The sequence below is a fragment of the Anoplophora glabripennis genome, unplaced genomic scaffold (assembly GCF_000390285.2).
Source record: "Anoplophora glabripennis isolate ALB-LARVAE unplaced genomic scaffold, Agla_2.0 scaffold343, whole genome shotgun sequence".
Lineage (NCBI taxonomy): Eukaryota > Metazoa > Arthropoda > Insecta > Coleoptera > Cerambycidae > Anoplophora > Anoplophora glabripennis.
In genome coordinates, this window is record NW_019416439.1 from 46,341 (window position 1) to 59,306 (window position 12,966).

The 12,966-nt window shown below is 30.8% G+C and overlaps 1 protein-coding gene across 2 annotated transcripts in view; it reads right to left on the reverse strand.

The window, feature by feature from the left end:
- Positions 1–12,966, reverse strand: part of LOC108908455 (putative phosphatidate phosphatase) — a 133,346-nt gene that overhangs the window by 9,706 nt on the left and 110,674 nt on the right. Inside the window, exon 6 of one of the 2 annotated variants that reach the window (XR_001964373.2) lies at positions 4,878–4,997. The exons of the other annotated variant lie outside the window; for it this stretch is intronic. The gene's annotated coding sequence lies outside the window, so the exon portion shown is untranslated. The remainder of the gene's footprint in view (positions 1–4,877; positions 4,998–12,966) is intronic. 2 annotated transcript variants of the gene reach the window in all.

The following is a 12,966-nucleotide window of genomic DNA, read 5'->3' on the forward strand; positions in this document are numbered from 1 at the left end:
AAACTTTTAAAATTTGTGAATTGTTAATTTGGAATGATTTAATTTCTATAAAATAAATTTAATGATTACAAATAAATAAAAGTAGGCCGATTTTTTCGATAATTGGTATTAGAGACTACTTTTTACTTTTGAACAACTTTTCCTAGTAACTTATTTCCACATCTTCACAAATAAGTGCACTTTACTTTTGTACCATTTAGTTTTTCCAATTTTTTTAACACCCCGTACAAGAAATGTAAAATTGTTCTATCCCAATCTTATTTTAAGAATAAGCAAAATTTTTTATCAAGAGGAACTTTTTTGGATAAAATGAAAAATAAGAAACTTCTTCCTATTCAACACCTTTTCTGTGGACATACTGTATATTTGCATAATAGATAATATATATTTTTTTTTGCAGCTAATAGATACAAATAGGTATTTTTATTAGTTTTTGCAACAATAAATTTTTCTTCATATAGTAAAATCTATTTCTTGAATTTGATATTAGCATTCTTTTTCAAACTTCACAATGCGGTTACTTGAAAAACAACTATAATTTTGTGAAAAATAATAAAACACTTTATATCTATCAGTTGATTACGACAAAAAATACTTTGGAAATATATGTGCAAAACTTCTCGAAATTTCCCGTTGGGCAACTCTATGTTAATTCCTTTTTCGCAAGTTTTATTCCAATTTTTTTGTCATAAAAGTTCATTGTAAAATGTAAAACCCTAAAAAATAAAATAGATTCCACGCTTCATTATCAATATATGACCACTTCAATTTTTATATTAACATGGAGATAGGAATATTAATATAATTTTAGTGACACTGACTTAGGATTTCCGTTTTATTGATAACAATTATTAAAAATAATTTAGGTATCTACATGCCATTCAGATCCGACGTCATCAGAAGTGATGTTTTCTGCATATAATTGATCTAAATTGTGTAAATCCTCTGCGCAATGATTAAGTAAAATAAATAATTCTTTTGTCATACACAGGATGTTATATAAATCCATAATTATATAACTTTAGGAGACAGTTTCTTGAATAATTTCAGACGCGAAAACCTGGTTGCCGTTTTTTACCGTTTCAGCAAATTTCATAAGCTACACAATTAATCCAAGCTTCATTAGTCAGCAGAAAATATATTTTTCTCATTTCAACATCCTGTTGGTTTTACATAGATCCACCAAGGCATTTTAGCTTAAAATTGATAGAACAACTTCTTGATATATGACGTAGCGATGTGTATTTTTTATTTCTCTGCAAGTTTCAATGTAATATATATGGTATGGTTAATCCTTGATCCATCCTTTTGGTGCAAGGGTTTATTTAATTGCTTATTTTTTTTGCTCCCAGATCTAATGAAGTATACCTAATCCCTTTCTTCGAAGTTCACAGGATTTCTCTCATTTTTTAATCAATTGTTACAGATTTTATTAACTAATTTTAAAAGAAACCATTCAGAAAGACTTTATCCATAAGTGTAGTTTCATTTGCGATTCTCAGCAAACGTCAACATCAGAGTGGTGCTATTTTATTGACGACGAGTGTACTGGAACATCTGTTAATAACAGAGCTTCATTACGAGCGCCAGCAACATCCTCATTTTATACCTATACGACTTGAGACTTCCTGGCGAATGATTTACAGCACATAAAATGAAATTTAATATAATCGTAAACGTAGTTTCTGTTTACTATGTTTACTAGATGTGAAAAGTTTAGCATTATGTACACGAAAAAACTCTGAACAATGAGCGAAGTGTGTTGTACGAGATGCTATTATTGCTATGTAATAAAATACTTTATTGTGATGCCTAGAAAAATTCAGTAATGTTTCTGAAATATCAAAGTTGATAAAAATTTTACTCAAAGATGGCTAATGTTAGGATTAATAAAATATAAACTAATTTGCCAAAATACGTGTTCCTGTAATTGAATATCAACTAACCTGGCGGTCACCGAAATACTGTTGTTACATTTGTTTTTTTTTTTTGTACTTAGATGTACCTAAGAAAGTGCTTTTGTCTTGGAAACCAGATACGATACATGGCAGAGGAAAACAATTTTTTTGCATGTTTTTTTTTCAAAATAATTATATTTAATGTTATTTACAAAAGGTAGAAAGGCATTGGCAGAAAATTTCAAGGCACGCCTCTGCCGCAGTAAATTGTTACAGTAGTTCCGATAAAAGAACTTTATTGGTTTATTCTTTTCTTGGAATATCTCAACAAGTACTGTATAGACTTGGAAAAGTTTCAGTAAATTATTTGTAAACATAATATTGAATATGCTACAACTTGGTATACCAGTTTGTGCGTCATTATTGTCAATATCATTAAATTTTCTAACTTATTTTTTTGCAATTTTTAATAAATTAAAAATCTTACCCTTTTTAAACACTTTAACCTATTTTCTTTAATGACATAAATATTTATTGCATATATGAATAACTTTTAATGAAATTAATTTCATGACCATAGTAAAGTGCAATTTTATTATTTTTTTTTTGTTCTTCAATCTTCTATTCTCTGATTACACAGTCACACAAAAAAAATCGACTTTCGGGCCCAGAGGCTAGACCATGTTTATTTATTACACGTTTTTTGGGGTCGCTGAATCAAAATCCGAGGTCCATTTAACCCCATCACCTCCGGATTTTTCATAACCTCAAAAAAACGATGTTCTGAACAATTTAAGCTTTCAACGCTAAATTCAATTAACCAAATCCCGTAAACATTTAATGATATCCCAACCTAATACGCCCATGAACCCAAACCATAATAACCCTATAACCCCATAACCAAGGGAATAAATCATAGGTAATCTGTATTATTGCAAAACATTACATAGCTGAGGACTCCTTGAAAACCCAAGCAGTCAAACCCAAAAATTCCCATAAACCCTATAACCCCGTACCTTCACAACTTCATAACCCCATAACCCCATAAATAATAAATCACAGGCAATTTCTATTATGGCTAAACGTTAACGCGGTTGAGGATTTGGGTTTGAGTAGTTCGGTTTTCAAGGAGTCCTCAGCTATGTGATGTTTTGCAATAATACAGATCGAGTATGACTTATTCCCTTGGTTATGGGGTTATAGTCTTATAGGGTTATTGGGGTTTGGGTTCATGGGCCTATTAGGTTGAGATATCATTGGGTTAAATGTTTATGGGATTGGTTAATTGGAATTAGCGTTGGAAGCTTGATTCTTAAGGTTTATAAGTGATGGGGTTATATGGACCTCGGATTCGGATTCAGCGACCTCTGGGACCGGAAGTCGATTTTTTTCTGTGTTTGTGTTATATAATATCCACAAAATCTAACAGTAACAGTCAAATATTCTTCCTGTAATAATTCTATTTCCAACATTAGCATGAACTATTTTGCAACTTATCTAGATCTCATTGATAAAATGTTTGTACGGCAATTAAATTATATATTTTGCTCAGAAAAAAAATTATATCTGTCAAGGTTTTTAGGGAATTTTCTTGTGATTTCAAGAAAGTAGGTACTTAAAAAACAATTATTATCTGTTCCATTTCACGGATATAAACGAAACTTGAGCGTTTTCTTAACAGAACACCCTGTAGATTTTTGTATATCCGTTAAAACGATTTGCTAAAAAAAATATTTAAAAACAAATCTCAAACATAAACTTAATCATCGCCTATCATGAAAGCCCAAAATGTTTTTGCAAGCAAAAAGTGAACAAGAGTCTAAATGGCCTCTAATAAAGGAAAATGGTAATTTCATATCTACAAAAACAGTAATTATTTAATCTATTTAAAGTAAACAAAAAATATTGTATTAGGAAAATTAAAAACTTGGCGCAACTAATTATATTCTATTTCATAAATTTCAATGATTAAAAAAATCGGATTGTCATTGTTAAGAATGTAAATAGGTATACTGGCTGTTACAAATTCGCTTCTCACTACAGGGATCTCGGAAACGGTAAGAGGTACAAAGTAGCTTAAATGGGGCAAAATTGCGTAATCAGGGGACCAACATTATGCTTCTAAAAAATCAAGGCTAACATGATTAGTTTTCGAAATATTTGAAAAAAAACGAAATTTTGGAAATCCGTTTTTGTTTAATTCCAGCCTTATTTGAGGTGATATTGAAAGAAGGAGAACACTTTCATAAGGCCACTTTTTGCCCTCTATCGAATGGCATAATTAATTTTTATATGTAACGTTTCGTCTCTCCAGGACCATCATCAACTTCATTTTTTTAAATAAGACCCTAGAAATTTTATTACATTTTTTGCAAGCCTACATGACCCCCAATACTGTATTGCCTCAGCCCGAACCAGCTTCAGACGTTTTGTCTCGAAAAATTCATCTTCAGTGTATTCGTTCCAAAATTATCTAAATTTTTTATTTAGATTTCTTTGTTTATTGAATTTTCGTTACATATAAAAATTGATTGTCATTCGATAGAGGGCAAAAAATGGCCTTGAAAAAGTGTTCTTCTTTCAATATCACCTCAAATAAGGCTGAAATTAAACAAAAACGGATTTCCAAAATTTCGGTTTTTTCAAATATTTCGAAAAATAATCATGTTAGCCTTGATATTTTAGAGGCATAATGTTGGTCCCCTGATTACGCAACTTTGCCCCCATTTAAGCTACTTTGTACCTCTTACCGTTTCCGAGATCCCTGTAGTGAGAAGCGAATTTGTAACAGCGTATATAATTATTTTTGTATTTATCAGTACCACAACTCTAGTGGTGATAACAGTGGATAACAATTTTTATTATACTATTAGAAAATATACCTACACCTTGATTGCAATAATGAAATCATGCAGGAAAACAAAAAACAAAATGGACATGACAACAGCGAGATAACATAAAAGATCTGAAAATAAATACCTTGTACAGTATGATTGTATACAATGTGTGAGGTTGTGGGGTGTAAGGCAAGCTTTAGATCGGCAGATACACATACTTAATGTCGAAGCGCTTAGATAAGAACTTGGTCAAGTTATGTCCCTGTAACATTAAGACAAATGGTCAGTCGGTACGCCACAGCGGGCATTATACTTTCAGTGGTTTAATTAAGGATTTTAATTGAAAAAAAAAGAAGTGGTGAAACCAACGGCTGGCTGCAAATGTTCCCGAAACCGCAACCAAAGAGAGTATAGTGGAATATTCATTGAAAGAAGTCAACCACGACGAGTCATAAAAATATAAGAATTTATTAACTAAAAATTCTTCACACTCGCTTGCATAGTATGGCCAAAATTATTGTAAAAATATTTTGAGTATTCAAATTCAGAATGCTTTATCTATACAACCATTTATTTAATTATCAGAAAATGGTAAATTTATTTATTCTTCAGGCAGCTGCTTATTGGCTACAGATAATGTTTGACAATACAGGATGTTTCTGAAATAAGTGCGTTCCTTGAAGAGGGTGATAGAGGACACGAAAATGAGTATCTTTTATTAAGCGACTGGTGGTCTAAATGCTTCTGTTTTCGAGAAAATTAATGAAGAAAATTAACTATAAATGTAAGCCGATCCTGTGCATTTTGTGCATTGTGTGTTGCAGTATTATTTAACCGACGTATAAAATGTTTTCTGATCAAGAACTAGCAGATATGATTAGGCCTGTGCAATTCGCGAAATAACGAATCGATTTTCGATTTGTCAAAAAAATCGATTTATATGGATTAATCGAATTGTATAATTTTATTTGAATCGAATCGCATCGATCAATTATGTGCAATAAATCGATATATTAATTCAATTGATTTGTATTTTTTAGTCGATCCATCGGAAAAATCAAATCGAAATATCGAACGGCTGATCAATTCGAATCGAACTAAATTAAATCAGAACATCTAATTGTCGAGATAAAATGTGAATTGCAGTTAGGTGTGAAAAAAAATTCTATATCGATTTGAATTGTTTTGTATTTTTGAATCCAACAGAATAGAAGGAAATGAACGAATATTTAATTGTAACAATAAAACATCAATGTGCTTCTTACCAAACACATAAGCAAATAAATAGATTACTCATGTATTTGGTGGGTAGTGAGTAGTATTACTAGCAACGTTGAGTGAGAAATTTCCTCACTCAATGCTAGCAATTATAAACAATGATTTAAACTTTTGACAGTAAGTTAAACTTTAAAAAATAGCCAGCCTATTAAGTTACTATTACCGGAGGAAGAAATTTATATTTTGACAAATAATGACAGACAAATAAAAGTTATTAAACATTTAATTAATATATTTCGTACTGAATGGTCTGAATAGGGATCATATATGAACAACTAGTGATGATTTCAATGAATGAAAAATATATATCACCCTTTTCTTGGATTTTCTTTGTCTTCTAATATTTAATGTCTTTTTGTTTTATTCCTTTATTTTCAATTAAAAATTGTTAATTTTGTTTCACTCTTTAGTAAATGTTTTTTATTTTTTATAATAGGGAGTAAAATTATTGATTAGACAAAATTTTGTTTGTAATAATTGCTGTGTATGATACTAGTATCATACCAAAATCACCAAATATCACCAAATATATGAGATACTTATTTGCTTAAATTCGTAACACACAAGGTAGGTAAGACACGATACAATTTCTCTCACCTTTAAGATCGCTAAAGTATGCTCAATATTATTATATGTAATAATCAGAAGATAATATAATGTAAATATATATTACAGTAAAATTAAGAGTATAAAAACGTTTTCAATAGGCATAATACTGGTAACTAATGAATCTCTGAAGACGATAATATTTAATAAACCGAAACACCAGAGATCTTGTCTCAATTTAACCATATATACCAGTAAAGTAAATAAAAAAAGAGCAATTTTAACCACACATACAAGTTCAGATTCGATTCGAATTGATGTTCCAATTCGATGTTTCGATAAATGGATTCTAATCGATATACAGATTTTCAGGTCTACTATCGGTTCGATTCGACATTTCGATGCGATTCGACAATTCGATTCGATGCGATATTTCGATCTGATTCGATTTTTTTCAATTTAAAACGTAAAGTTTTAGACCATCAGTTGCTTGATAAAACTTGCTTATTTTCGTACCCTCTATCATCCTGTTCCCCTGTATACATGGTCATAACATAACATGAAATTCATTTCCACCCATTCAGGAATATAATAAAATGTAGATAAAATTGAAGTAAAATATATAGATATATTTTAAGTTCAATTTAACTATATGTAGTGAAATATAAAGTGTAGCAAAAGTAAATATCAAATTTAAGTTGTCCATAATAATACGCAAATAAAAAATCAATAGGTATTTTTAGGTTTTATTCTTACTCTGACATTTTTTTTACATTATTTATACGAAAAGAAAATTAACTCTGCCCAATGTCCAAACACTACTCAGTGGCCAAAGTAAACCAGCAGAACGCCTTAAGAAATGCACAATTTTGTTTTATATTGCTGGAGGAGGTTTTTTAATCGATGTCATTTAATTACGTCTCAGTAAAAATAAAACAAAAACATATGTTTATTTTATTTATTTATATTATAGACAGATTAAATTGTGGTTAGTTACCCATTCGAAATACTGTTTTCTGAAATAAAATGAACTGATCTGAAATACGATTGCAGTTTTCAAAACTATAAAAAATACAGTATCCTTCAAATGGACACATCTCATGTTCTCTTTACTAATATTTTTTTTGGTAATATAATTTACATTCTCGTCAACTTTTATATATTAAAAGACAGTGTTTGAACATAATCAATAGTTAGTTGTTTATGTTGTGACTAACTGCTACATTTATAAAATTTTTAAAAGGTACCTATATATTTTTTGACGAATTTATTGCTATCTTATATTTTATCAAATAGTCGGAAAAAATCATCTAATCTACCTATTTAAAGACGTGACAAGGTGACATTTAGATAAGAGAATTATTTTGATAATTGGTATGAGAAATACCTACACTTTCATGTCCAAATTTTGTAAAGAATTTTATGGTCTTATATATGATTCAACGTGTAGATAAAAATTTAAAATGTACACGATGTAATATGGTAATATTAGGGGACATCCAAGAATTTTACGAGGATCCGTATAATTCAACTGTTTTATACTTTATTTTACAGGAATTAATATAATTTAAATAAATTTAAAATATTTTCTTAAAAAATCCAATCAAATAAAGTCGAAAAATGTTCTTTGATACTGTGGGAAACAACTACTCCATGGGCCAGCAATATCTAGTGAACCGCTAGCAATGAATGATTGTCTACAATAAAAATTAAAAGTGATATTTCTAAGTATTATGAATTCATAACCATATACCCATACGCCATATTGAAATTATCATAGGATAATGTAATCTTTCAAAGAAATATCTTGTACTTTAACTGCTCTAGTATCACTCTTGACACAGACCCACACCCAAAAATAGTCACGATGGTTAAAATCTCCACCAGTCTAGATTTCTCTTGATGATTGCTTTTTCATGTGGTGTCCTCTCAAATGACATTAATTAATATTAATAGTAAAGTATTGATGCTGCCATTTCAAATAGTTAATTAATTAATTACAGTACTAGATATTGCTGGTATAATTTAATACTACGAGGAATATCCAGAAAGTTTGAGTACTGAGATTCTGATGCTCTGTGCTTTTTGTTTTCGACAAAGTTGGTAACACTTCATTCGAGGCCAAAGGTGTTCGGAACAGAACGCGTACCTATTTGTCTCAGTCAGTTGAGAACTATTGTTGTAGTGGCGTGTTGAAGTGAGTGCCGTTATTCGGAATCCGATTACTTCTTGCAAAGGGAAAGGCGCCGTTCCAGATTTTTAACGAAATCAAAATTGTTTGTGGGGATGGTGTGATGGATCGTATTAATATGTACAAGTGATGTCGTGAGTATAAAGCTGGCACAACGAATGGTCATGATGAACAAAGGAGTGGGTGTCCCTCAATCGTGAATGATGTGATGGTGAACAAGATTTAAGAAATGCTTCGTGGTGATTGTCGATTGACTTTGGACGAGATGAATGTAGTGTTTCCACAAATCTCCAGATCTCCTCTGCATGAAATCCTTACTAAAACACTTGGTCCACGAATCAACACAAACCAACAGAATCGCATCTTCACGGAAATTTCTCGAACGCTTCGAACTGGAAGGTGAACAATTTCTTGACTGTATTGTTACTGAGACGAAAAGACGATCAATGCAATGGCGACATCTGTCGTCACCATCAGCGAAAAACTTCAAAACCGTTGTTTCGGCCCGAAAAATTGTGACAAATGTGTTTTGGGGTCGAAAAAGGAATATCCTCATTAACTTTCTGCTTCAGGGGGAAACAGTTAATACTACGTCGTACTGTAAAACAATGAAAATACTACAGAGGGCAATACAGAACAAAAGAATGGGAAAGTTAACGAAGGAAGTGTGCTTGTTGCATGACAATGTTCGTTCCCACACAGCCAACCCCACAAAGCAGCTCTTGGATTCATTCGGTTGGAACATCATCAACTCCTCACCCACAGCCCTGACCTGGCATCTTCTGATTTTCGTCTTTCCTCTTCTCTGAAACAGTTTATGAGTGGAAAAGGGTTTTCTACCAACGATGAGGTCTACAGTGCTGTGCTTCAATGGGCCCGAGAGAAAGTTCATCCCTCGGCTCACAAAGTGTATTGAGGATGAAGGGGACTACGTCGAAAAATAGTACCTTTCTGAATATGTAAATTTTTAAAAAATATACTGCCGTTTAGCATTTTTAAATATTGAGTAGTTACTCTTACTTTGTGGATATGCCTCGGTGTTCGAACATGTAGCCTATAGAGTAATTGGTTCCTGCAATATCATCAGTTAAGAAGCTTATCTATGAAACTATACCTTTTGAATTCTTAGATTTTTGGTATCAAAGAATATTATCATTTGAAGGATATATTTTTAGGAACATTGAATTTATTTCAATAGTCAATACCTAAAAAATGGTTCAATAAAAATTTACACAATGTAATAGTAATAATGCTATATAAATGTGTGATAACCGAAAAGAGTATTCCATAGGGAACAATAACATTACTCTTAAAAATATACGTATAACATTCATCTTTAAAAATACTGACTAATCCAAAAAAATTATATGATGCTGTAAAGCTGTATTCCTTCGTTCTATATTGAATGGAATATCGCATTAGCGAAGAAGAAACGTCTATATTAGATAAAAAATTATTTCATTGTTTTGGGCAAATTATGGTCGTTTGAAAATAGAATTCGTCATAATCAATATCTTAAGAATCACTTACCAACTATCTTGTCTAGGTATATCTTTATTCTTTTTCATTAATGGTTCATAACCATGACAGTAATTATATACTTTCCTTGTACTTATACATTTCGGTCTCTTTAGTTTCCCTGCAATGTTTCTCTTCTTTATCTTAATTTTAATATCTGGTGATAAATTTAATAAACCGTTTAATGAATTAAAAAGGTACGACCGAAAATGGCTTAACATTGTTCTCACTATTATAAGAGTTTTTCATTTTGGTTAAATACATACAGGTACGACCAATATTACAAATAGAAATCCTAGAATAAATTTCTTAGTTTAGTTCGTTAACATTAAATACTCCCTAACGTGTCAAAATTCGAGAAAATATGTCGAAATGGAAATTTTCTCTGCAATTTTCCATATGAAAGTTAAAATATCCGTTGTTTGTTATCATTTAGTTTTCCAGTAGGTACATATACAAGTATACAATAATGAAATGGACAGTAACATTTTTACTTATTGTTAGTAAATGAAATATATACTTAAAATAAATTAAATACTATACACAACTGCAGAGGGTGTTTACAAACTCGGAAATTTGTTTTTAATGGGGGATAAGCCTTGATAATGTTGCTATTTTACCGCAGTAAAAGCTCCCTGGAAATCCACTCAGATTAATTCTTCTTTCATTAAATGTCCGAATCGAGTATTATCTATTTTTCTTTCACCCACATTAGGTTACATTCGTTGAAGAATGTGTACGTTAGAGCATCGATATCAATACAATAGCCAGCCAAAAATGTATATACCTATGAAAAGTTTGGTACGGAAAGTGTACTGTGGAGTCGAAAGATAAATAGAACGTTTTGTTATTCGTTTTCTGTCCAACAGTATATCTATACTACTCGCATTGAAATTAGTTGTTTCTTAACTGTCATCCTTGCGCACTAGAAGTTTCTTATGTATCGATATTATTATTATTATTATTATTATTATTATTAGTGGTCAATGTTTTATTACAATAGTGCATGATTACGTTTTATGTATAAAGAGTACATAGGCTACTATAACGAGACAAGATTATCAACACCAAGACTTCCCTACTGCAATTTTATTCTCAGACGAATTTAATTTTTATCGGTAATTGAATATTTAATTTCCGTAATAACCATAAGTGACTATTGAGAATCCTAGTGTTCAATATGTTGTTGTTTCTCCACTAATGTTTAGGCTAGCACTTTGAACAATTTTTTAGAAGAACCAAGACAGATTTGTAGATACTAAATTTTCCGTTAGATGGATAGGATGCATGGCCATCTCGTTTTCCAGATTTAAATCCTTTACACCCGGTACTTTGAGTCTCGGTTAAAGCTTGATTAACTGATTAGGCGATTAGACTGTACACAATGATTTATTTTATAATGTATAATCACAGTCTAATCGCCTGATTAGTTAATCCAGCCTTAACCGAGACTCAAAGTACCAAGCCTTAGGCCCGGTACTTTGAGTCTCGGTTAAAGCTTGATTAACTAATCAGGCGATTAGACTGTACATATACTTATTTATTTTATAAATTGTAATCACAGTCTAATCGCCTGATTAATTAATCAAGCCTTAACCGAGACTCAAAGTACCGGACCTTAGACTATTATTCCTGGAGATGTTTAAAAAATTTTACGTCTAACAGAGTCAGTAATGACCAAGAACTATTTTAACAAAGTTTTTGTAAATGTACGTGATTCTAATACGACGAGCTCGGTGCTGTGATGACAAAGATGGCAACATCGCATACTTACCACGATGTGTTATTCCCTCTTAGCACCAGCGGTTCTCAAACTGATCTTATTTTTCGTTAAGTAAGATGATACACATGTTTTCTTTATTTGCGTCATATAACAAGACGAAGTTGTCATTAAAAACAATTTCCAAGTTTGTATACATACCAGTACAGCGTTGAGGATTTTCTTGAATAGATAATTCATGACTTTTTATACTTCAAAGGTGAGAAAATAAAAGCATGATAATGAAATAAAAAGTAAATGCTTAGATTTGTTGTGCTTGTATCGTTTTGGAATACAAAATCAATCCATAATCACAAAAAAAATGTGTACAGTATGATCCACTTGAAGTGGAAACACCCCTGTATGAACCCCGAAATGAACCTATGAAATCATAAAAAAGTTAAATACACATATAAAATGTTGACTAATGTGTTTTTCTTAAAATGTTCAGTCCAACAACAAATTAAATTTAAGATTATGGTTCTACTTTTGTGTATATGTTAAAGGCTTGTGTTATCATTATTTGTATGGTTTTCTGTTATTCGAAATTATCATTGATTCATCCATTAAAATTAGAAATTATTGTTCTATCTTTAAAAAAGAAAACGAAATAAATTGATATTTACAAGGGTGTTTCTGCTTGAAATGTGTCACACTGTATACAGGGTGGTCCACTTTTTTAATCAAACTTCAAGAACCAATACATCATCAAAAAATAATGTTAGTTTGCTAAATAAACCATACCCGACAAATGTTTACTTTTTGAGAACTTTCCCGAAAAAAACATTATTTTTAAAATACTGCCACTGGCTTTAAATTTAAAAAACAATATATTTTAGAATCTCCGTTTAATTTGGGAGAAAAAATTATCCTTGTAAGTTTTTCGTAACTATTACCATTTTCAAGTTAAATTTATTTACTTATTTATTATTTATAAAT